The 26,099-nt window shown below is 42.0% G+C and overlaps 1 long non-coding RNA gene across 1 annotated transcript; it reads right to left on the reverse strand.

Annotated features, from left to right (window-relative positions):
* Positions 1-584: 584 nt before the first annotated feature.
* LOC122674654 lies at positions 585-25,583 on the reverse strand. Its single transcript, XR_006335015.1, has 3 exons — positions 25,289-25,583; positions 1,439-1,648; positions 585-1,332 (listed from the first exon to the last, which is right to left on the reverse strand). It is a non-coding gene; the product is annotated as an uncharacterized LOC122674654 (long non-coding RNA).
* Positions 25,584-26,099: the final 516 nt, after the last annotated feature.

A 26,099-nucleotide genomic window follows, 5' to 3' on the forward strand; every position in this document is an offset into this window, starting at 1 on the left:
TTGATGATGGTCATTCTGACTGATGTGAAGTGGTACCTGGATGTAGTTTTAATTCCCTTTTCTATAATAATTAGCAGTGTTGAGCATCTATTCATGTGCCTGTTGGCTATCTGTATGTCTTCTTTGAAGAAATGTCTGTTTAGGTCTTCTGCCCGTTTTTTTGACCAATTCATCTTTTAATTACTCTTGTTTGATAACATATGGGCTTCCCAGGTGGTTCATTGGTAAAGAATCCACCTGCCAATGCAGGAGCCGCAGGAAATGAGGTTTCGATCCCTTGGAGGAGGAAATGGCAACCCACTCCAGTCTTTTCACCGGGATAATCCCATGGACAGAGGAATCTGTCAGTCTTCCTAGGGGAGGGTTACAGTCCATGGGGTCGCAAAGGGTCAGACAGGACTGATTGAGCACACACACACGCGTTTCATAATATGTTTTGCTGTCTTTTAGGAAAAAAATGTTTCTTTGCCATTATGTATTTAGGGTACTCTGTCTTAGTCCATTTGAGTTGTTGTAACAAGATATCACAGACTAAGTGGCTTAAAAACAACAGAACTTTATTTCTCACAGTTCTGGAGGCTGGAGGTTCAGGGTCGGTGCAGGCAGATTTGATATTCAACGAGGGCTTCCTGCTTCATAGACGGCACCTTTTCACCATGTACCCACCTGGCAGAAGGGGTGTGCTCGCTCTCTAGGGTCTCTCTGATAAGGGCATTAATCCCAGTCATGAAGGCTCCACCTTCATGACCTCGTCACTTCCCAAAGTCCCATCTCCTAACACTGTCACCTTTGGGATTAGGACTTCAGCATTTGTCATACCACATCTCATGATGGAGACTGGGCCAGATCAAGAAAATCACTGGAAACCTGGCCTCACTTCCTACTCACAGGGAACCACAAATGTGGACCCAGTGGCAACAGCCAGTTTGGACTTTTGGTGAAAGTATCCCCCAAGGTGATTTTCCAAACCACGTATCTCAGACTTAGGGAAACAAGTTGAGAGATGGTCTTTCAGGTATTCTGAAAAGGCCAGCCTCTCTGAGTAGGGGGTGAGCCTCTATGTGGATATTCCCATCTGTCATTCTTCCTGGGAGAGGAAGAAAAAGCCCCGGGGAAGTGAAGATTGGGGAAGAGGGAGGGAGCAGGCCTGAGACAAGCACTGGGCCCCTGTGCTTCGCACATGGCAGTTCTCTGTCGGTCCCCTGGGTGGTAGGAATGAGGTGGGTGAGAGCCTTTCAGAGGCTGGGGGCAGGCCAGGTAGCATCCAGTAGAAGAACCTGTCTGGGACGACCTAGGCGTGACTCTGGAATCCTTCAACCAGTATCCTTCCATCTGTAAGGTATTGTGTGCTGTCATTCTCTTGCTTTCCTCAAGTTTTTAAATGACCTGGTCTCAGGTAACTGTGTTGTGAGAAATTAGGTAATGGGCTTATACTTACACGGGAGCCACAGTAGCAAAGTTGCAAGTTACTAGCATCACTTCATGCCAGCCCTGTGTGGTAACAGCACCGTTACAGAGGAGATGGCAGCCCCGACTCAGGGAGGTGGGCAGGTACCAAGTGAGCAGGGGCATGCCTGGGCTGCGATGTCTCAGGTCAACACCCAACAATCCATAACACCTCCAGCCTGGCCCTCCAAAGGAGGAAATCCTGAAAATGAGAGGCCAAGGTTTGGATTATATTTATATGACAGGAAACAGAAGCCTAGCGTCTTTAAGGTCATAAAACAATCGTTGCAGAACTCAGAGCTAAGCCCAGGTTTGCTCAAACAAAGTCCCTGTTGTTTGGAGGCCAAGTTGCTCATAGATGACTACTTCTCAAGAATGATTCTAAGGCTATAAATTTAAATTTCCAAGTAGGCCAGTATTTCTCAATGAGGGACAATTTTGCTGCCTCTGCCTTTTCTGCCCCGCCTCACCCCAAGGACATTTGGCGATGTCTGGAGACATTTTTGGTTGTTGTGACAGGGAGGGGCATCTCATAGATACAGGCCAGGGATGCTGGTAAACATCCTACCATAAGATGCACAGACATCTCCCCAACAATGAAGATTTATCCAGCTCCAGATGATAGTGAGGGGGTCCAGAAACACTGATACAGGACCATCGATTTCCAATTTTCCCTTTTTTCTTTTTTGTTTCCACAGAATGAACACCCAACCCTCATCAACTATTTGTCATCGTGGGCTTCTTTCATCACACAGACACCTAGCAAGGGTGGGGGATATGAGAGCTATCATTGCTACCAAAAAAACCCCAAAACGCAGGTCTTTTCACTTTCAATATGTGAAAGTCAAGTTTTGTTACTGGATGAATTATGTTTGTAGAATAAAAGAAAATGTAAGCATTCTACCTTGGGATACAGCTTTTAGGCAATAATCGAGTAATGTGCTCATCTCTTTCTTATTCTCACAATCCTTTACAGATCATTGCTTCCCTGTTCTAATGGGAACAGGGAATGCTTCCCTGTTCTAATGTCAGCACTGATCAGCACTGACGCCCATGCTGGGTAGCTCTTATTATTCCCAATTTACAGGTCATGAAATTGAGGTGCAGAGGGGAAGTAAAATAAAGCACAACTCCTTCTCACTGAAGTTATCAAACCCCTGGCCAGGGCTACTGCATAGGTTGTACACTGCACAGCTGGGCCACTTAAAAAAAAAAAATCATTTATGTATTTATTTTTGGCTGTGTGAGGTCTTCATCGCTGTGTGGGTTTTTCTCTAATTGTGACAAGTGGGGGCTACTCTGTAGTTGTGGTGTGACTTCTTTTGTTGGGGCGCACAGGCTCTCGCTGTGCGTGCTTCAGTATTTGAGCTGCCTGAGCTCTAGAGCTCAGGTTCAGTAGCTGTGGCTCACGGGCTCAGCTGCCTGGCAGCATGTGGGACCTTCCCAGACCAGGGATCGACCCTGTGTCTCCTTCATTCATAGGCAGACTCATTACCACTGAGCCACCAGGGAAGCCCAAGTTGCACCACTTTTAAGGGACCAGCATTCACATCACAGACATCGTTGATTTATTGTGACAGTCTTCTTGGCGAATGGCACTGAAGTGCCTTCTAACAAAATCAGAAATACAAAGATTATTTTGTAACAGATGGAAAGAAAATTTTCTTGGAGAAAGTGTTTCTTTTCCTAATGCTCACTAAGATGCCAGATGAATAGCAGAAGGAAAGGGGTTGTTGGTCCCTCTTTATCTATGTTAACAGTTCAACTGGGAGTTTTACATTTTGCTTGAACAGAGGTCACCTTCCCTTGCTGACCACAGTTGTGTAATTATAAAGTATTATAGAGTGAGGCAGGTTACAGTGAATTCATTTGAGTTGGCAGACTTCCCAAGAAGACTCTCACATATGAGAAATGTAGTGACTCGAGTGTTGGAATAAGTAAAATGATGTTGGAATAAATAAACTGATCTTGGTATCTAAATTTGGTTGTTCACATTTCAGGTATAGATTAAGTCATCTAAAGGCTGGAGGAAGAGACATTGACATATATATCAGCTTAATAAATTTGGCAGCAGGAGTGCAAAGAATATCGTTTCAATTATGGATTGACCCATGATTGATTAGCAACGTGTGTTGCCTCGTTTGTGATCGATGCCAAGTAATGGCAGATGCTGGACTTTAGGAGGCCAGGGCAGATGTTGGAGCATTGATCAACTGATGGGCTCCATGTTGGCCCTGTACAGGGAGAATTAAAATACAAGTAAAATATTGTAAGATGGGAGTTGATAGTATTGCAGGTGTTAACAGAGCCTGTTCGAACTTTCATTCTTTGTACCTACAGAACCATCTTTAACATGCAGACACTACTCTAGGACAGAACTGCCCCAGTCTACCTTTGTTATGAATCAGTACGGTGTCATTTCATGCTGCTTTAAGGGAAGAAAGATCTCACTAGTTGCCTCACTTGAGAAGGCAATTTTTCCATCTATGCAAACACCCTGGCATTTGAGACTTTGGCTAATCAAACTAATCATCTCTTATAATGTCTAGCAACCACCCAACTTGGGGTGGGAGGTGGAGTTTATAAAGGAATTACAACCATCATTTTATGATTGGGAGTAAGAGAAGCTGACAGACTGACTTTGTCTGGCCACATGCCAGGTGGCACAGAATGTAATTGTGCCCACGAGGAGCTTACAGTCTGGTTTGAGGACAGTGTAGGTACAGTCAGTAACTGGAGAACAGAATAGCCTGTGAGAAGGTGCTGATCTGATGTGCAGATAATAAATGCCTAGGTGTCTTAAAGGACAGGTTACTGTGATGGTGGAGAGAGCTTAGGAGAGAGGAGGAATTTGAGCTGGGCCCTGAAAGACTGGGAGATAGAAATAGCCAGAAGGGAACAGAGTGATGGATAGGGGCTTAAGTACGTGCCTTAAGTACAGATAATAGTTCCTTAAAACAGAGCTTAGTAGAAAACAGGCAAAGGCAAGAGTGGATTTGGAATCAGGAGGGATTTAAAACTGTTACACCAAGTTAAATTCCAAGATTAAAATCCATAGTACCAGAGAATGTGGGTAATAATACTGTGTGTTCTTAGTCAAATGGCATATTTCTTGGAGAAATACTATTTAATCAAGAACAAATTTCTAAAATTAGGGCTCTATTGATCCAAATGCGCTAACTAGGTGAGATTCCTGAACTTTTCAAGGTTCTCTAGCCATCTGAATGACTTTCACTTCACTAGCCATCTGGCCAGCATGTTTAGAAAGTGTACCCAATTGTACTGATAAAAGGGCAGTCTCTGTTAGTGGCTTATCTTTAACACTTCAATACTGGGTCGTCTTCAAAGACAAATTCCACAGACCTTCCAGTCTAAGAAGCCTGGCTGAAAGTCTGAGCTTGCCTAAGGAGTTCCAAATTATGCAAAATTATTAATAGACTCCCCCTTTTAGTCTCAAAAGTGTCCTGGTTTGGTATTGTATGGCTATTGTATGGCTATCCTAATTCTAAATGAGCCACTTTGGACTTTTTTTTTGCTTATTCTGTGAATCCTCAGTGGCTCAAAAGGATGCTTCCAGTTTAAGGATATTTGTCCACATGTGCAGTCTGTCTTTTTGAAATTTGTTTTCCTCACATATAAAGCAGTCTTTGCAAAAAACTCAGAAGAAAACAACATAAATAAGATAAATTATCATAAATCTAGAAATAAGTGTTAATATTTGGATACAGATGCATAATTGTATCTACTGATTTGACATATATTTATATATTTTTCGCTCCCCAATCTCCAAACCAAGCCACTTTACTTGGAGTAGCATTCCAAATATATATATGCTATTATATAAAATTATATATTTAGAACTAGATAATAATATAAACAATATAGATAGATGTAGATGTACTGACATTTTAAAATAAAATGACACTTTAAAATAATCACTTTTAAAGACAGCAGAGTATTCTAATGAAAGTGAAAGTCACTCGTCATGTCTGACTCTTTGTGACTCCATGGACTACACAGTCCATGGAATTTTCCAGGCCAGAATATGGAGGGAATACGGTTCCCTTCTCCAGGGGATCTTCCCAACCCAGGGATCGAACTCAGGCCTCCCGCATTGCAGTGGATTCTATACCAGCTGAGTCACCAGGGAAGCCCCATTCTAATGAAAGGTTGTGCTTAAACTATAATTATTTAAATTCTCAAAACGGGCAGAAGATCCAAATAGACATTTCTCCAAAGAAAACATACAGGTGGTCAATAGGCATATAAAAAGATATTTAGCATTGCTAATTATTAGAGAAATGCAAGTCAGAATGCAATGAGGTACCACCTCACATGAGTGGCTATCATTACTATATAAAGTCCACAAATAATAAGTGCTGGAGAGGGTATAAAGAAAAGGGAACCCTCTTACACTATTGGTGGGAATGTAAATTGGTACAGTCACTATGGAAAACAGTATGGAGGTTCTTGAAGAAAGAGCTACCATATGATCTAGCTATCCCACTCCTGGGCATATGTCTGTACTCTTTAATTTGAAAAGATACATGCACCCCAATGTTCATAGAAGCACTGTTTACATTAACCAAGACATGGAACCAAACTAAATGTCCATCTTGCTAAATTATGCCCAACTCTTGCAACCCTATGGACTGTATCCTGCCAGGATCCTCTGTCCATGGATTTCCCAGGCAAGAATACTGGAGTGGGTTGCCATTTCCTTCTCCAGGGGATCTTCCCAGCCCAGGGATTGAACCCATGTTTCCTGCTTGGCAGGCAGATTCTTTACCACTGAGCCACCTGGGAAGCTCACAATGAAACATTACTCAGCCATAAAAAAAAAAATGAAATAATACTATTTGCAGCAACATGGATGAACCTGGAGATTATCACACTAACTCAGTAAGTCAGACAAAGACCAATATGTATGATATCACTTATATGTAGAATCTAAACTATTACACAAATGAACTTATCTATGAAACAGAAACAGGTTCACAGACAATGAGAACAGATTCGTGGTTGTTGGGGGTGGAGGGGAAGGGAGAACAGACTGGGAGTTTGGGATTAGCAGATGCAAACTAACATATAGAGTGGATAAACAATAAGGTCCTACTGTATATCATGGGGGACAATATTCAATATCTTGTAATAACCTATAAGGAAAAGAATCTGAAAAAGTATATAAATATATATATTTGAATCACTTTGCTGTACACCAGAAAATATCATAACATTGTAAATCAATTATACGTTAATAAATTTTAAAGTAAATAAAAACATTTTTTAAATCCTCAATTTGAAGGCATTTAGGTTGTTTCTTTTTTCTTAACAATATTGTAATGTATGTTTTCTGCCACTAAATCTTTCTACACATTCATGATTATTTAGAAAACTTTCTTATAAGTGAAATTGATAAGTAAAAAGGGATATGCACTTAAAATTTTTAATTGTCAAATTTGGCCAGCATAAGTAATAATTCCCACTCATGGCCTCATCTATGCAATATTTGTTACTCTTTTTTCATTTTTCCAGTCTGACAGGAAAGAACTTAATCACCTGGTTAATTTGAGTTGTATCTCTGGGTATTTCTTTTTAAATAAATTACTCATTTTTCTTTTTTAAAAATAATTTTATTTATTTATTTTTGGCTGCTCTGGGTCTTTATTACTGCCCACTGCCTTTCTCTAGCTACAGTGAGTGGAAGCTACTCCTCATTGCAGTGTGCAGGCTTCTCATTGTAGTGGCTTCTCTTGCCACGGAGCACAGACTCTAGGGTGTGTGGGCTTCGGGAGCTGCAGCACTCAGGGCTCAGGAGTTGTGGTTCCTGGACTCTGGAAATCGCTCATTTTTCTATTAGAGTGTTTACATTTAACTTATTGAAGCGTGAAAGTTCTTTGTATTTTAAACAAAGTGACCTTTTGTGTTAGAAGTTAGTTGCAAGATTTTTTTCTTACTATTTGTCTTTTAACTTTGTGTATGGTAGGTTTTTATCTGTGCATGGATATGTGTAGATTCAGATGTGTACTTTTTGTACAGTTATACCTATCAGTCTTTCCCTTTTTAAAAAAAAAATATATTTATTTTTTAAGATCTTTAGTTGCAGCATGCAGACTCTTAGTTATGACATGTGGGATATAGTTTCTTGACCAGGGATTGAACCCAGGCCCCTGGCATTGGAAGCGTAGAGTCTGAGCCACTGGACCACTGAGGGGGTTCCCCAGTCTTTCCCTTTATATTTTCATGTACTTTTTTAAAGGACTAAATTTTCAGCAATATTAACCTGAGAAATTTTTGTATTTTTTCTGATGCTTTCAAACCCCTTGAGTTCCTGTTTCAAACTTTATAGGGCAGACATTGTAGATAGATGAGGCATACTTTTTGTTGCTATGGTTCAGTATATCTCCAAGAAGGGGTTTAATCACTTTACAAATTCACAGATAAGTCACTGCAAGCAAGAACTAGTGATATGCATTCTTCTCCTCAACCATAAAACATGTATGCCTCCCTTCATGAAAAGTTGTAATGGGAGCTAGAAGGGACTAGTTTGTTTAGATTTCTGCCTAGTGAATCACTGTCTTATTAATATGCTTTATAACTGCACGTATGTGTTCTCAGGAACTATGGCACCAACCCAAGGTTCTAATACACTGTCAAGGGGATGCCACAGCCAGTCATAGGTCCCCCGAAGCAAGCAGCTTTCCATGGAATGCTGTCCCTGGGCTTCATGACAGAGTTACCCTTCTGTGGTAAGGAGGGCACTCCAAGCAAATGCATTCCTAGTTCTGTGTGCAGGTATGTTCCTCGCTTAGTTGTGTCTGACTCTTTGCTACCTGATGGACTGTAAACCGCCAGGCTCCTCTGTCCATGGAATTCTCCAGGTGAGAATACTGGAATAGATTGCCATTTCCTTCTCCAGGGGATCTTCCCCCACCCAGGGATCGAACCCGGGTCTCCTGCATTGCAGGCAGATTCTTTACTATCTGAGCTATAGGGAATTCCCTATAGTTACAGCGCAGTCTAGCTCTAGCTAGGACCATTGTGGCTGACCTTGTATCCAGGCTTCCACACTGGTGTGCTGGGTTGAACCCCATGTGACTTCAAAGACCCCTTCTTCATCTCTCAAATTAGGCCTGAGCATCTTGCTTCTTCCTTGGCCCTCCCTGTTCCTGTTTGGCCCTCTCATTGTTTATTCTTGGGAGAGGAGAGGGTCTCTCCCACTCACAGACCTCACGGAAGTTCTCTTGAGTGTCTTCAACTCCACCCCTCTTTCATCTAAGGCCCTCCTCCTGCAGGGTGGGGGAGGGAGGCCTTGAGCACCGGTGAGGGTTGAGTGTAAGATCCGTGATCACCACCACCAAGATGCTGAGAAAGGGCAACCTCCCTTTGTTCTCGGCTGTTGGAGCTTTACCCCTGTTGCTCAGCAGTGGGGCCTCCAGGGCCCAGGCCAGCTGCCACCTCAGTGTATCAAACCCCACCAGCTGATCTGATGGCTTCTCAAGAGAACCCCTAATCATGGTGGGAGTCTGGGGAGGGGGACCATGGTCCCACCCCAGTAGGTCTTTACTCTCTGGTTTTGTCAAGGAATTAGTAAATAGTAATCCATGCAATAACTACAGAAAACTTGCTCTGTCACCAAGGAATCAGGTTTATGATGCCACTCAGGGGACCAGACCAGGGATTTGAAAGTAGTTTTTAAAATTTCTTTTCTTTTTTTTTTTTTTTTTTACTATGGAATGACCCAATTATGGATTTGACTGACCACTTCCCCAGGTACTACACTTCTGCAAGAAGTACATCAGGGGCCCCCCTCAATCAGGGGAAGATGAACCAATTTTCCTTCTGCCTAGTCAGTGCCATTTGATCTCCCTCTCCCCATACTTTTTTTTTTTTTATTTGAAGTATGGTTGATTTACAATGTTCTGTTCATTTCTGCTATACAGCAAAGTGCTTCAGCTATACATCCGCTCTCCATGTCATATTCAGCAACACAAAAGCCAAAGAACAAATTTGTCTACAACACAACCCTCCTCTGAGTGCTGGGGAGGGAGAAAAATCAAATAGGAGCAAAGCCCAAACCCTTCCTAGTGGGCAAGGCTCATTTGTAAATAATTTTAGTCTTGCGATCCATTTGATAACCATACATCCTTCCCAATGGAGATCAGCAGTGTGTCAGATGGAGATCACTTAGGAGGAGATTACTCATTTTCCAAACCCATTCTGGCTTCTCAACAGTCTGTGAACTGGGGAAGCCAGTGATAAGGGGCTGGGGTGGAGAGTTGTAGAGCAGAACCACATCTTCTGTGCACTTATTCATTCAAGAAACATGGAATGAGCTTTCCTCTGTGTCAGGCAGTACCAGAGAAGTGGGAAAGAGGAATCCTGCATATACAATCTGTCTCGATTTTTGCAAAGACATTTCATAGGGTCACTAATGACATCTGCAAGAGGTTGAATGGTCCTCTGAAGATATCAGATCCTAATCCCTGAAATGTATGAATGTACTACCTATGGTAATATATGGTCAACCTACTTTGCAGCTGTGATTAGATCCAGTTCAGTTCAGTCACTTAGTTGTGTCCGACTCTGCGACACCACAGTTCAAAAGTGATTAGGTTAAGCATCTTGAATTGGAAAGATTATCCTGAATTATCCAGTTGGGCTGTAAATGCCATCACATCCATCCTTTTAATGTGGAGGCCGAGAGAGATTTTACAGTGACACACACAGGGGAGAAGGCAATGTAAAGATGGAGCAGAGAAAGAGTTGAAGATGCTGGCCTTGAAGATGGCAGTAATGGAGCCACAAGCCAAGGAACCCTGGCAGCCACCTGAAGCTGGAAGGAGCAAGGGACACATTCTGTCCTAGAATCTCTGCTGGGAGTGTGACCTTCTTCACACCTTGATTTTGGTGAAATCAAAGTGAAACTTATGTTGGACTTCTGCTCCCAGAATTGTAAAAGAATACATTTTCGTTGTTTTAAATCCCCAAACTTGTGATAATTTGTTATGGCAGTCTCAGGATACTAATGAAAGAAAGTGAAAGTCGTTCAGTTGTGTCTGACTCTTTGCAACCCTATAGACTATACAGTCCATGTAATTCTCCAGACATACTCCAGAATACTGGAGTGAGTAGCCGTTCCCTTCTCCAGGGGATCGTCCCAACCCAGAGATTGAACCCAGGTCTCCTGCATTATGGGCTGATTCTTTCCCAGCTTAGCCACAAAGGAAGCCCAGAATACTGGAGTGGGTAGCCTACCCCCTCTCCAGGGGTCTTCCCAACCCAGTAATTGAACCAGGGTCTCCTGCATTGCAGGCAGATTTTTTACCAGCTGAGCTATCAGGGCTTCCCTGGTGGTTCAGACAGTAAAGAGTCTGCCTGCAATGCGTCAGACCTGGGTTCAATCCCTGGGTTGGGAAGATCCCCTGGAGAAGGAAGTGGCAACCCACTCCAGTATTCTTGCCTGGAAAATCCCATGGATGGAGGATCCTGGCAGGCTGCAGTCTGTGGGGTCACATGGGGTCACAAAGAGTCAAAGACGACTGGCAGGCTATAGTCCATGGGGTCACATGGGGTCACAAAGAGTCGGACATGACTGAGCGACTAACATTTAACTAATACAGGATAGCAATACAACATCCTTATAGATAAACATGGGTCTAGACGACAATTCAGGCAGATATCAATTCAGATACCTGACCAACTCTTTTTTATCATTCACTCAGCACATAATTAACTGAACTGCAGTGTTCCAGGCATAGGGGATAGAATATAAATAAGCTGACAATGTCCCCATGGACACTGGGGAGGGGGATGGAACAGGTAATAGAGAGGTAAACAAAATACATTAAAAAGGTAACTTTAGTTATTGTTAAGTGCTTTGTAGAAAACAAAGTTAGAATAATGAGGATTTGGGAAGGGGATATTTTCAACTGGGTAGTAGGAAGATCTTTCTGATGAGATAACCTTAGAGGGGAGTCCTGGATATCTAAAAGGAGTTGCCATCTAGAGAAAGCTTTCCAGGTGGAGTGTGCTGGAAATGCAAAGACCCTGAGGTAGAAAAGAGCTTAATATGCTTAAATTTAATCTGGGAAAAGACTGCCCAGAAAGATCAGATTCCTACAAGTCAACATAGAGAGACTTCTCTTATGGAGGGTTGCAGAGTTCTGTTGGAGGCCCTGACCTATACAGTTTTCTTTCTTTGTAACTAAACTGGAAGTAAACGCATAAGTATGTTTATCAAGTGTGTGGGTAATATGAAGCTAATAGGCCTTGCCTTGGGTTTGATGTCAGGGATTGAATTTTACAGTACCTTGACAAGTGTGAACAAAACTCCAAAGACCCCTGACTTGGAACTCAAAAAAACTATTTGCCTAAATCAAGAGGGGGAACCCAGCTTGAGTGCAGTACTTGTGTGAAGGTCCTAAAGCTCAACACCAGCAAAGAACCTTTTGGGGCTTTTGTAAAAAGGGGAAGCACCTTTGAAGTTTTTGAAGTATGGAGTACAGTTCAAGAGAAGAGGTAGCCACAGGCTGCTTCTAGAGTTCCAAGTGGGTACCACAGTTTACAGGATCATAGAAACAGTTCATCATTCATTTAGTCATTCCACTGATACATGTTTAATGAGAACATACTATGTGCTTGGCACTGACTTGACTGTGGGGAAATAGTACTGAATAGGAAAGAAGCATTTGCTGGCCTCAGCTTATATTCTAGGAAGAAGAAGACACAATGTAGACTTAATGATGTAATTATTATCTTTTTCTCTGTATTAGATTTCTTCAGGTTACAAAGTATTTTATAGTAAAAAAATAGCAAAATCAAATATTACAGAAATATATCACACAGAAAAGAAGCCCCCTCCCACCCCCCCACCCCCGACAAACTCATCCTCTTTCCCCAGAGATAGCCACTGTCAATAGGCTTCTGCACTTTCCTCCAACTTTTAAAAATATACAGAATTTTGAACCCTGTGGGAGAAGGCGAGGGTGGGATGATTTGAGAGAATGGCATTGAAACATATATATTATCATATGTGGAATGGATCGCCAGTCCAGGTTCTATGCATGAGACAGGGTGCTCAGGGCTGGTGCACTGGGATGACCCTGAGGATGGGATGGGAGGGAGGTGGGAGGGGGGTTCAGGATGGGGGACATTGTCATTGTCATGTCAATGTATGACAAAAACCACTACAATACTGTAAAGTAATTAGCCTCCAGTTAAAATAAATAAATTTAAAATAGATATATACATGTAATATTTTTAAAAAGCATAAAAAGGGAACCATACTCTTTTTTTTGTTGTTGTTTTTTTAGCATAATGTATTTAGACATTTTCCCACATGAATACAAAGAAATCTCATTCTTCTAAATGGTTGGGTAACACTGTTTTATGAATGTACCATAGTGTAGCTAGTGTCTTATTGATAGATATGTATATTATTTCCACTTTGTCACTATAGTAAACAATGTTGCAAAGAAAATTATTCTGCACATCCTTTTACATAATGGTGTATTTATTTCTAAAGGATAAATTCAGGAATTCCCTGGTGGTCCAGTAGCTAGGACTTCATGTTTTCACTGCTGAGGGCTGGGGTTCAATGTTCGATCACTGCAGGGAACTAAGATCCCACAAGCCACATGGTAGAGCCAAAAAGACTTTTTTTTAAAAAAAAGATAAACTCAGAGAAGTGAAAACACTGACTAAAATGATATGAAAAATTTTAAATAAGTTGCTATCATATTTCTTACTACTGATGTTATACCTGAATGAGAGCACAAATCAGAATGCATGCTTTCTTGCAGCCTCAACAGCATGGAATATTATCAGTAATTTTAATCTTTGCCTGTATGATAGGCAGAAGATAATATCTTATTGTTTACATGAACCATTTTTGGCCTACAGCTAAGACTAACAGTCAGGCAGGGATGTGTCGATCATCCCTACACATCCCTGTGGAGCATAGGTAAGGATGTGGTAAGAATGTGGAGCACACAGGTGACCTCTGTGAACTGCTGAGATAGGAAATTAACTAGGCAAAGGTGGTATGAGGGGCAACCAACGCTGGCCAGGCAGGACTAGGGTAGACACTGGACTAAGGTGGAGGATAGGCATGGGGAGAAGTGGGTAGATTTGAGAGTGATCTAGGTCACAGAATACATAGGCACTGATGCTTGGATGGGCTTGGATGGGGAGTGTGGAAGAAGGTGGTATCCCAGAAGACTCCCAGCTGTGTAGAATGGGTTAGATGGGAGTTGTCATCAGGATGATGAGATTTCAAGGGTCCGGGTGATGATCAGCCTAAAAAGTGAAGATTCAGAGGACAGAACTGCTTTGGGGAGAAGCCACTAGGACACAGCTCCATCCAAGGCCAGGGACCATGTGATTTTGCCTGCTGGCCATGGCCAACTGGACTGGGAGAACACCTGAGTTGTGGCCATGACGTGATCCACATGAGTCTGCCCATGAAGGGGACAGTGCCAGATGGAGCCAGTGAGACCACCTTCAGAGAGTCTGAAGAAGAAGCCAGGTGAGGGGAAACATTTGGACCTGGGGAACAGAAGAAAGGTCATGCCAAAGGGCAGGAAGGGAAAGTCATGAGTAAGCCAAAGTTGGGAGGAAGGAAGGAAGAGAGAAGAGAAAAGCCAGTGGAGAAGTGGCTGAAGACCTGTAGAGCAGTACAGGGGTGCTGGTGGCCCTAGACCCTGAGCTCAGCCTGGTGGTTAAGGGCCAGCTTTCCAGCTGAGCAGATCTAGGTTTGATTTCCCAGCTCTGATGCTTATTAGCTAGCTGGGTGACCTTGAATAAGTCACTAAACTTCTCAAAGGCTCTGCTGTCTTCCCTCAACTATAAAATGACACTGTAGTATTTACTTATTGGGCTTGCTGTGAAGATTCAACAGATACACATGAGAAAGGGTGATTTCTGCAACACATAAAACGACTAGAGAGCCAGTATCCAGAACTAAAAGTTGAAGAAAACATCTACAAATCAATAAGAAAAACACAACCAATACCCCCACCACCGAAAAATAAGAAAAAGATTCAAACAAGCTCTTACGCCAAGAAGATATTAACATAGTTTTAAAATATATGAAAATATGATCAATCTTAATGACAACAAGGGAAATACAGTGAGGTTCTGCCTGAAACAATACAGATGAAACCTATAAATGCAATGCTGAGCAAAAGTAGCAAGAATGAATGTATGAAGTATAAGTCAATGTATTTGAAGTTTAATAACCAGGCATTAAAATTACAAATAAATACTATACACACACATCAGCTTGGGAAAATTTGAAAAATCTGATAATACCAAGTGTTGGTAAGGATATGGAGCAACAGGAAGTTCATATTTCCTGTTGTTGGTGGGAATGTATCAATAGATTAGTGTAACTATTTGGGAACTGCTTTGGCATTTATCTAATAAAACTGAAAATATGCACATTCCATGATTGAACAATTCTATTCTTGGAAATACATATCTAAGAGGAACTTTCCATGTACACTGGAACATATGTACACAACCATGTCCATAACTTTGATGGAACCAACACAAATATCCATCAATTGTAGAATAAATAAGTACATTGTGATATAGTCACAGATGGAATACTATACAACACTGAAAACTAATGGTTTATGCTACAGGGAACAGCATGAATAAATCTTATAAATACAATGTTGAACCAGAGAAATAATACACAGCATATGATCCTAATTTAAAATAGGCAAAACTAAACCTAAAGCTATATAATGCAGTTTATATTATATAGCAATATATTGTTGAGCAAACTATAAACAAAAGTAATACAATTATTATCATAAAAATCTGAATACTGGTTGCTTCTGGGGGAGGGGAGGGCTCTGAGACCAGAAGGAGGTACCAAGGGGAGGGGGATTCTGCAATGCTTGGAGGTATTCAATTTCTTCACTGAGCAGGTAGTAATACAAGTGTTTGCTTTGCATTTGTTCATTATGCTGTACATTTGTTGTGAACACTTTAATCAAAGAGTATTTTATTCCACAATTTAAACAGATTTTTAAAAAAGATAGCTAACACTTGTAAAATGCCTGGCATAGTGCCTGGCCCATATTAAGAGCTCAACAGATGGCAATTTTATTTACTGTTATAACCCAGTTGTTAGATCCATGCTGTATCCTAAGCAACCTTCCAGCTTCTGGACTGAGCTCTAGTCTCTGTAAGGCCTGGCTCTGCGGTAGAGATGCTGGACTCCTCTGTTTCCTAGTTAGTGCTCAAATAAACCCCACGGCTTAGGACAGTGTTTCTCAATTGATATGCGGTGGTTTATTGCATGGCCTCAAACTCTTTCTGAGGGTGCTGCCAAATTTTGGCAACATGTAAGACTTTTAAAAAATCATCTCCTTTGTCATGCAAAATTTCATAAAGAAAGACTGCTAACCTGAGCACCACTATGAGGTGGTGCACAGTCAAAGTCCAACTTGCCGCAGATCAGAGGTCAGGGGACCAAGGTAGACCCTCCTGGCAAGCTGGTGCCAGAGAAATGAGAACATGTGAAAACCTGGTCTGTGTGGAAAGTAAAGTGAAGGTGAAAGTTGCTCAAGTTGTGTCTGGCTCTTTGCGACCCCATGGAATATACAGTCCATGAAATTCTTCAGGCCAGAGTACTGGAGTGGGTAGCATTTCCCTTGTCCAGGGGATCTTTCCAACCCAGGGATCAAACCCAGGTCTCCCATATTGCAGGCAGATTCTTTACCAGCTGAGCCACCAGGGAACCCCGGGGCAAGTAAGATCACACCCAAATAGTAGTGATGCAGAAGGGGACCAGGTGAATCCCAGGATGACTGTGGGTGTCATTTAAACCCTTGAAGTGTGTTGCCCCCAAATCTAGCAATTTACAGAAAGGTTGTCAATCACTGCCTAAGGTCATCTGAAATGTCTCTATTCCTTGCAAACCTAATGATGGAATCACTGTTTCATAGCTGTTAGAAGGGTTGTTGTGTACAATAGCTCATTATAATAATAGCTAATAATTATGGAGTGCTACTCATAAGTCAAGCATTGTGCTAATATTTCAGCCTCATTTCCACCTTAGGAGATAGGTGCACTTATCATCTCCCTTTCATAGGATGAAACACAGAGGAATTCAGTGATTTGCTGAGGGAAACAGCTGGTAAGGGCTAGAACCAGGAAGAAGGTTATTCTTATTCTCTGATTCTAGAGAAGGGCACAGTCCAGTGTTTGGGAGTTAGATGGAGGCAGGTTTGTTAACAAACAAAAATGTCTTACCAGTGGAATGGCGAATTTTAGAGAACATCAAATTCCCTCTTGCTAAGCAGAGGTGGCAAGATGGTTTATATTTTAAAAAGAGATTCCTTGCACTGGCTGGCAGTTTCTACTAAATGCATTTCAAGGTGCTTTCAAAGAACGCCAAATTGTAAGTTTTGGTCTTGGTAGAGCTTCTAAATGGGGGAGGGTTGTGTGTGCTAGACCATCTGCTTATTTTCTTTTTAATATGAACCTCCAAACTTCAGTGCATAGCTTGGTGTGTAAGCTGTTTCAGTTCACTTTCATATTGATGTTCACAAACTTCCTCAGAACATTTGAAGCACAGGAAAATTATTTTCCCTGTGGGGTTGTTTTCTTTTAGTCTTTTAGCTGACAGTAGTTGTAAAGGGCCTTTCTGACTGGCAAGAAAATACATTTTTCAGTTTTAGAAGAGAAATAATTTCCATGAAACGTTCTCCCACACTTATTTCATTTCAGACCAGAGGTACTGATCTTTTTCTATGGACTTTCCTGCCACACCTCCCACAAATGGCGTGTGTGGTGTGAGAACTCCGCATGTGGCATTAACAATGGCGTTTGATAGCACTGGGGCTATTTAGAATCTGCCCTTTAGACTGAAATGATATATCTGGCTTTGTGTTTCCAGGGTTACAGAAACTTCTGTAGTCTATTTCCATGGCTGTGTCCAGTGGAAATGCATTTCAGAAAGCCAAGCCTCTGCTCCCACCCTCCAGGATAATGGAGGCATACAGCAGCTAGTCAGGATTGGCTTTGGCTGAACCTTCTCTATTACCTGGTGAAACTGACTTTATTTTATTTTTTAGAGTTAGTTTAGTTTGAGGTTCATAGCAAAATTTAGCAGAAAGCTCAGAGTTCCCATATACCTGCTACCCCAATACATGCATAGCCTGCCCCACTGTCAACATCCCCCACCAGAATAGGTGCATGTGTTACGGTCTATGAACCTAAAGTGACTCATCACTGCTGCCCAAGATCCGTGCTTTACATCAGGGTTCACCCTGATGTTGTCCATTCTACAGGTTTGGACAGCTCTATAAGGACATGGACCCACCATGTAGTGGTGGTATCATACACAATTTATAGTATCATACAGAATAGTTTCACTGACCTAAAAATCCTCTGTGCTCTGCATATTCACCCCTCACACCTCCTAGCCCCTGGCAACCACAGATCTTTTTAATGTCTCTATAGATTTGCCTTTCCCAGAATGCCATGTAGTTGGAATCATGCAATACACAGCCTTCTCAGATTGGCTTCTTTCATTTAGTAATGACTTTGTGTGTCTTCATAGCTCATTTCTTTTAAGTGCTGAATAATATTCCACTGACCAGATGTACCAGAGCTTATTAATCGCTTCACCTAACTGAAGGACATTTTGGTTGCTTCCAACTTTTGGAAGTTTATGAATAAAGCTGCTATAAACATCCATGTGCAAGTTTTTGTGTGGAAATAAGTCTTCAATTCATTTGGGTAAATATCAAGGAGCACAATTGCTGGATTATATGATAAGAATATATATAATTAATATTAATTATAATTATGTAATTAATATTAATTATAATTCTATAATTAATATTATAATTATATATGATATAATTATAATTATCTTATTATATTATTGTCATCCCCTTCTCCTCTCACCTTCAATCTTTGCCAGCATCAGGGTCTTTTCAAATGAGTCAGTTCTTTGTATCAGGTGGCCAAAGTACTGGAGTTTCAGCTTCAGCATCAGTCCTTCCAATGAACATTAAAGGACTGCTTTCCTTCAGGATGGACTGGTTGGATCTCTTTGATGTCCAAGGGACTCTCCAGAGTCTTCTCCAACACCACAGTTCAAAAGCATCAATTCTTCAGAGCTCAGCTTTCTTTATAGTTCAACTCTCACATCCATACATGACTACTGGAAAAAACATAGCTTTGACTAGACGGACCTTTGTTGGCAAGGTAATGTCTCTGCTTTTTAATAAGCTGTCTAGGTTGGTCATAACTCTTCTTCCAAGGAGCAAGCATGTTTTAATTTCATGGCTGCAGTCACCATCTGTAGTGGAGTGTGCCTTAAATTGGTCTCCGCTGGCTTTCGGTACTTGTAGACTTCGCAGAACATCATCTTGTTGGGGTCCTTGAAGAAAGGGTCCCAAAACATGGCAACAGGGACAAGATACATGTCACTGTTGGAGCATTCACACTAAAAAATATTAGAGCCATCAAAATTCTACTTGACTTTTGCCCATTTTTTTAATTGGGTTGTTTGATTTCTTATTGATGAGTTTTATAAGTCTTGTTTTGGATAACAGTCCTTTATCAGATTTTTCTTTTGAAAATATTTTTTTCCAGTCTGTGGCTTGTTGCCTCATTCTCTTGAACTTATACTATTTTAACACTACTCTGCTAGATGTTGTATGGGCATATAAAATATATTTAAGACAGAATATCTGGCTTTTAAGTTGCTTATTGGGAAATATCTATTTCCTGGATGCATAAAGAAGTACATTGCTTCTTTTATTGGCTACTGGTGAAGCTCTTGGGCTTTCCAGATGGTGCTGGTGGTAAAGAACACACCTGCCAGTGCAGGAGACGTAAGAGACCCAGGTTCAATCCCTGGGTCAGGAAGGTCCCCTGGAGGAGGGCATGGCAATCCACTCCAGTATTCTTGCCTGGAGAATAACATGGACAGACGAGCCTGGCAGGCTACAGTCCATGGGGTAGCGAAGAGTCAGACACGACTGAAGCGACTTAGCGTATACACAGTGTAGCTCTTATGTGGATCATGGGCGTGTTAAACACTCTAGAGAATTAGGAAGCTTGCTTGGATATTGTTTTATGTGGTGAGAGTTCCATGATAAATCCTACTCCAGAAGTTTAGGTATAGAAAAACTCAAGACTTTGACTTGTCTGGGAAGACAAAATGTCATTAAGTATTCAAAGAAATGTCAGTGACTGTTATTTGTATATTCTTTAACATGTCGGGAAGATCCCCTGGAGAAGGAAATGGCAACCCAATCCAGTATTCTTGCCTGGAGAATCCCGTGGACAGAGGAGCCTGGTGGGCTACAGTCCACCGGGTCGCAAAGAGTCGGACTCGACTGAGCAACTTCACTTTCACTTTCACTTTAACATGTCACTTTCACTGATATTACTTCATTTGGTGATTAGGAAGTGACTTATTTTAAAAATATACCAATTTGGCCAAGGGAAGGAAATTTTATCTGGCTTATTTTTTACTTTGAGATATTTAAAAATATGTTACAGAAAGGGGATCATTTCTCAAAAGCGCAGAGTCACAGGCTGTCCACCTCATATGATTTCACATGTGGAGTCAGCATTTGCTTATACAGAATTACATCATGTCAGCAAATGAACATGATATGCTTCAACTTAAGCAAGCATGTTTAAAATTAAACAAAACTCAGGAATTCCCAGGCAGTCCAGTGGTTAGGACTTGGTGCTTTTACTGCCATAGGCGCAGGTTCAAGCCTTGTTTGCGACACTAAGATCTCACAAGGCATATGTGTGTGTCTGCATGCTAAGTTGCTTCAGTCGTGTCCAACTCTTATGACCCCATGGACTGTAGCCCACCAGACTCCTCTGTCCATGGGATTCTCCAGGCGAGAATACTGGAGTGAGTTGCCATGGCCTCCTCCAGAGGAGGAGGGTTCTATCCCAACCTAGGGATAGAACCCACATCTCTTACGTCTCCTGCATTGGTAGGTATGTTCTTTACCAGTGGCACCACCTGGGAAGCCAAAATAAAAAATAAATAAACAAAATCTCCAGTGCGTCCTTTCAAGGTAAAAAATGGGCCTGAAGACCCAGTGTGAATCGGATGTCAGATACATTCAGTCTGGATGCACCATATCAGCACTAATCAGCTGTTGCCAAAGTCATTTTGGAGCATAACGTCCAACTCTAAGTCTTAAATGAAAAGGAAATTCAGACTTTGAGCCAAGGAGTAGAAGAGACAGACAATGAGCTGGAGCTGGGACAGGTGCACTCAACACTCTGTCCAGTCCCAAAGGAGAAGAAATAGTTCACGTGGCCAAACGTGCATTCTTCAGACAGCACCAGACAGTGAGAGAGGGCAAGATGGGGCCAGAAAGAGAGGGGACCAGTGGTATGTTCAACCAGGAACGGATGCTGGGTCCCCCAGCTGCAAGTCCCTCTCCATGAGACTGATACAAATGCTCTTCAAATTAGCCCTTGTTGTGAGGGTCCCAGAGGCAAAGATTTAAAAATACTAGATGCAGAATATTAGGTCTAGAAGGGATCTATGTCCAGGGCTCTGTGAAGTGCAAAGGTCATGGGTATGAGACCTTTGCAGGCCTGGGTTCTGGTCCCAGCTGGCTCCTTATTAGTTAGAAGACCTTGGGCAACTAACTTAAACCTCTGGGCCTTCACTTCTTCATTTGTTAAACTAGAAGAATAATTTCTGCCATTTAGTACTGCTGTAGGGATGAACAATAATTTACCTGGTCCATTAGTAGGGATTCAATAAATGTTAAGTGACTTAAAAAATCATTCAGGCTTATTTGTTTGACGACTCTACTATAAAAAAAAGCCCAGATGCATTTTAAATACACTTCTGCTTATACTGCTTTCTTTGGAAATGAAATACTGTGCTAATGTGTTATCTCCTGTGTGTATGTGTGCTCAGTCACTTCAGTTATGTCTGACCCTTTGCAACCCCATGGACTGCAGCCTGTCAGGCTCCTCTGTCCATGGGATTTTCCTGGCAAGAATACTGGAGTGTTATCTCCTACAAAGTATTAAACATGTATCCACTAGGATGCTTTCAGCTACAAGTTGCAAAACCTGCAACTCTAGCTTTAAAAAAAAAAAGTGAATTTATTGATTCATAGAACTGTAATGTCCCATGATAAATTTAGCATCAGGAAAAGCTTGACCCAGCAGCTCCATGATGTATTAAAAGATCCAGTTTCTTTTTGTTTCTGCTCTGCTACCCATGGTATCAGTTTTATTCCAAGTCTGCCTTTGTAGTTGCAAGATGACTGTCAGCAAAAGTCTGGGTCCATCTGTTAGAATTGATTTACTCTATTTGATGGAAAAGCTACTAATATATTGGCTATAATAAGATAAAAGTATATCTCTCACCTATATAAGAAAAATTTAGAGATAGGCAATCTAGGGCTGGTATGGTGGCTTTATCATATTATGGGTCCTAATGTGTAACTCCAGTATCTTTTCTGCAGTTTATTTTCTCTTCTTAGGAATTCTCCTCAGTAAACTCCCTGTGTCTATTTCTGACGTCAGCTCTAATTTGCTAAGGTAACTTTCTGTGCCTGAAGGTGTGACAATGGGAGATGATGCAGGAGGGCACAGAGGAGATGAGGCATTGGGAGTGGGGAGGGGAGAAAGGCTGGTGTGGATCCCCAGGCCACAGTCTCTCACCTGCTTAAAGTCGGCCTCTGTTCCCAGGCTGAATCACTAAGAAAAAGAACAAGAGTAGACTCTATTTGTTCATGTGATTTTACATCAGAAACATACCGTCAGTCCTTAGGTCTTGGAGCTCACTTGTCTGCATACTGCTTAGAGTTGAGCTTGTGGGATTATTTAGACTGAAATTCAAAGGTGAGGCTCTGTGTCTTGAGCTGAGAAAACTTCATCTGGTTGCATCTAAGATGGTTTGTCCTCACCCTCCTCCGGTCTTCCCTTCTTGTTTTGGCAAAGCCAGAGGAGCTGGGAGAATTTGCATGCAGTTTCCCACACAAAGAGCGGTCCTTGCACATCCTGGAGACCACATTTTCCCAGAGTGCTGCTTTCCATTGAGTCTTAATAATCAGGGAGGGGATGAGAGCTAACATCACCTGCCAGTCCCTCTAAGCACTTTGCATGGATAGTAAAAGTACTGCTAACAGTCAGTGTGGTGCTAACCATGTAACAGGCATAGTTTAAATTATTTTATCAACACTAATCTGGGCTTCCCTGGTGGTGCTGGCGCTACGGTGGCACAATGCTTCCTGCCTGCCAGTGCAGGGAACAGGAGACTTGGGTTTGATCCCTGGGTCAGAAAGACCCCCTGGAGGAGGGCAGGGCAGCCCACTCCAGAATTCTTGCCTGGAGAATCCCGTGGACAGAGGAGCCTGGTGGGCTGTAGTCCATGGGGTCGAAAAGAGTCAGACACAATAAAAGGACTTGGCATGCGTGGATGTATAAATATTAATTTCTGTTAGTCCTCAGTACTTTTCTCAAGCAGTAACTATCAGCATCTTCATTTTACAGATGAAAAATGGCTCAGTAAGTTTCAGTAACTTGCTCTGGATCATTCAACTAGTGTTAGAGCCTGGATTCAAACTAAGCTCATTGGGTTCTGTGTTCTTAACTAGTATCCTACAGTACCTCCCCAGGAGGCAGTTTAGTAGTATTATGATTACTATTTTACAGATAAGGAAAATGAGGCACAGTGAGAAGAAGTAGTACTGAATTCAAAAGCATGCAAGGGACTCTAGAGCTTGAGTTTTATCAGCCATGTCATGCTACCTCATCCAGGGACATGCAGGAGGAACATCTCCTGACCCTACACTTCACATAAGGTAACCAAGGACCACATGTGATGATGTAACTAATCTGGAACAACTAACTAGCAGCCTGGCGCAGGATGCACACGCCGTCAGTCCTTGGGTTGCTTCTGGGGCTTGGAGGGGAATGAGGAAAGCAGCATCTGAAATCAACAAATTATATCTCTGGCACCAGGAGCAGAATTCAGTGCTTTTGCTGCTTCCTAATCTCTTCTTTATTTCACCCCAGGGTAGTCGATCTGAGTATCCTGGGACTTTGGGAGGTTTCGAAGCATCAGATACCACAACTAAAGACCATCAGTTAAATAAGAGAACTAGCAAGGGAAGCCATCATTTTAAATGTGATTGATTGATTGACTGATATGATATCTTATTTCCCAAAGGATTTATGACAGCAGATAGAAATGTCTCCCATGCCAGGGAAGAGCATCAGTTAGGCTTGTGTGACAGTGAGGCTGGGGTTCCCACTCTCCCAACTCCCCTCCCCAGGGACTGGACAGATGCCCCCCACCCCCCGCATCATCTGTCCACATTTTTAATCTTTCAATCAGAAATGACGTCTTCCTGGTAGAACCCAGCAATCACTGACGACAGTACACATAAAGTGCCCATTGCAAGGCTGGTCCACAGGAGGTGCTCAGTGGATTGTCATTGTTATTACCAAGTAGAGAATGATGCTGTGTAAAGAAAACAAAGGGCAGGGTCATAAAATGAAGCCAGATGTGAGGCCTGTACAAAAATACCCATCGCCAAGTCGTGCTTTTTCAGGACCAGTGAGAGGAGAGACGGGGCTGCTAAATCATTCGCGGCGCTCATAAGAGGAAGACCACGTGCTCTATCTGGAGAGGCGGCTTCCCAGGCTTAGATGGAAAGATCTCTCTCTTGAGTCCTTCTAAAGAGAACACTGCAATGTTATAAACAGTGTCTTCAACAACTTTAGAGTAAACCTAGTGACAAGTGCCACTGGCTGTCCCTTAATAGAGGCTAATGGCAACAAGCCACAGCATAATCCAACAGTAAGCATTCTACTGAGAGCCAGCGTTATAGAGTTCAGGCAAGGCACTCTGGGCTGTTGTGATTTAACCAGGGGTAACAATAGCTCATGCTTACTGAGCATTACACGGGCCAGTGAGAGTCCTGAGCGCTCTGTCCTCATTTAAGTCTCACAAATACAAAAAGGGATGAACCACAGGATTCATCATAGGATCATCCCATTTTTGCAGTTGAGTAAACTGAGGCTGAAAAAAACAGGTTATGAAAACTGCTAAGGTTACTGAGCTCATGATCTGTAGCCAGCCTTCACACCCAGGCAGGCAGGCTCTGGGGCCTGTGCCCCTCTGTTGCTCTGGAAAACCAGCTGAACTCAACCTCCTTGGGATGGTCCTTGTTGAATCTTAGGCAGGAGTGAGTTCAAGAAAAGGTCTAAATCCTATCGAGTTCCTGAGAGGCAGGTGCTTTGCAGGGCCAGTTAGTGTGGAATGGCTTTCCCCACCAGCTAAGACAGGATAGGACCAATAGACTCATTCAAGGGCTTAACTGGTGCTCAGTAAAAGGAGGGCAAGCAGGGGAGCAGGACCAGATGGTCTCAGAAAAGCACCTTCCACTAGTGCACAGACACAAGCGTGACTGAAGACCCCAAAGTTATAGCCATGTGTATCACAGCTATAACAAGTTTAGTCTGAAAAAGCATCAAAGCAGTTAGATTCCTGTTTGGGCTATTTTTTTTTAAAAAAAGGAATACATGGGGGATACAGTCCAAGATCCCCAGTGGATGCCTGAAACCACATATAGTACTGAACCCTATATATACTGTACTATGATTTTCCTACACATATATAACTATAATAAAGTTTAATTTATAAATTAGGTATAGTAAGAGAGTAACAATAACCAGTAATAAAATATGACAATTATAACAATATACTGTAATAAAAGTTAATGAACATGATCTGTCTTTCTCTTTCAAAATATCTTACTGAATAAATTTAATGCCTTTTCCATCTTAACTAAGCACTTACCAACCACTGTGCTGTAACTTGTTTTGCAACGTCAAAACATGCACAAATTCCTTTTTTCCATCTTTACAGTTTCATGGATAGAAGATTCGTTGTTACCAAAGATCTGAGCATCCTCAGCATATATTTTTTCTTTCCTTTTTGAGTAGAGAGTGTTCACCTTTTCACTGAAAGGAAGCACTTACATCTTTGGCATACCTGAGTTATCAGCATCACTACTCTCGTGCTTTGGGTCCAGGATTCAGTAAAATACAGGTCTCTTGAACTGCACTGCAACACCACGGTAATCAGTCTGATAGCCAAGATGGCTGCTGAGTGACTAAGAAGTGGATTGGCTGGACAAAGGGATGATTCAGGGCCAGGGCAGGACAGAAGCGGATGGTTTGAGGTTTCATCATGCTATTCAAAAGGGTGCAGTAAGTTTTTCACAATTTAAAACTTACGAAAACTTATGAATTGTCTCTTTCTGGACTCTTTCACTTAATATTTTTTGGACTACCATTGGCTGCAGGTAACACAAATCTCGGATAAGCAGCGAGGGGGGCAGAACGTTGTGGGTAAATGACTGTGTATGGTACCCACAGGATATTCAGTCATATTCATTTCATTAGGATTTCTGCCTAGTATATTGGACTCCCTAAACTATCTGGCAGAAAACGTTCTCAAATTCCTTCTCTCCCCTCATGTAGCCACCATCACAGCAGAATGATCCAGAAAGGCCAAATAGAGTATTGTGCTATTTTTGCATGATAGACATTGTGTGTGTAGTTAGTCGCTCAGTCGTATCCGACTCTTTGCAACCCCAAGACTGTAG

Source organism: Cervus elaphus, chromosome 18 (genome assembly GCF_910594005.1).
Source record: "Cervus elaphus chromosome 18, mCerEla1.1, whole genome shotgun sequence".
Taxonomy (NCBI): domain Eukaryota; kingdom Metazoa; phylum Chordata; class Mammalia; order Artiodactyla; family Cervidae; genus Cervus; species Cervus elaphus.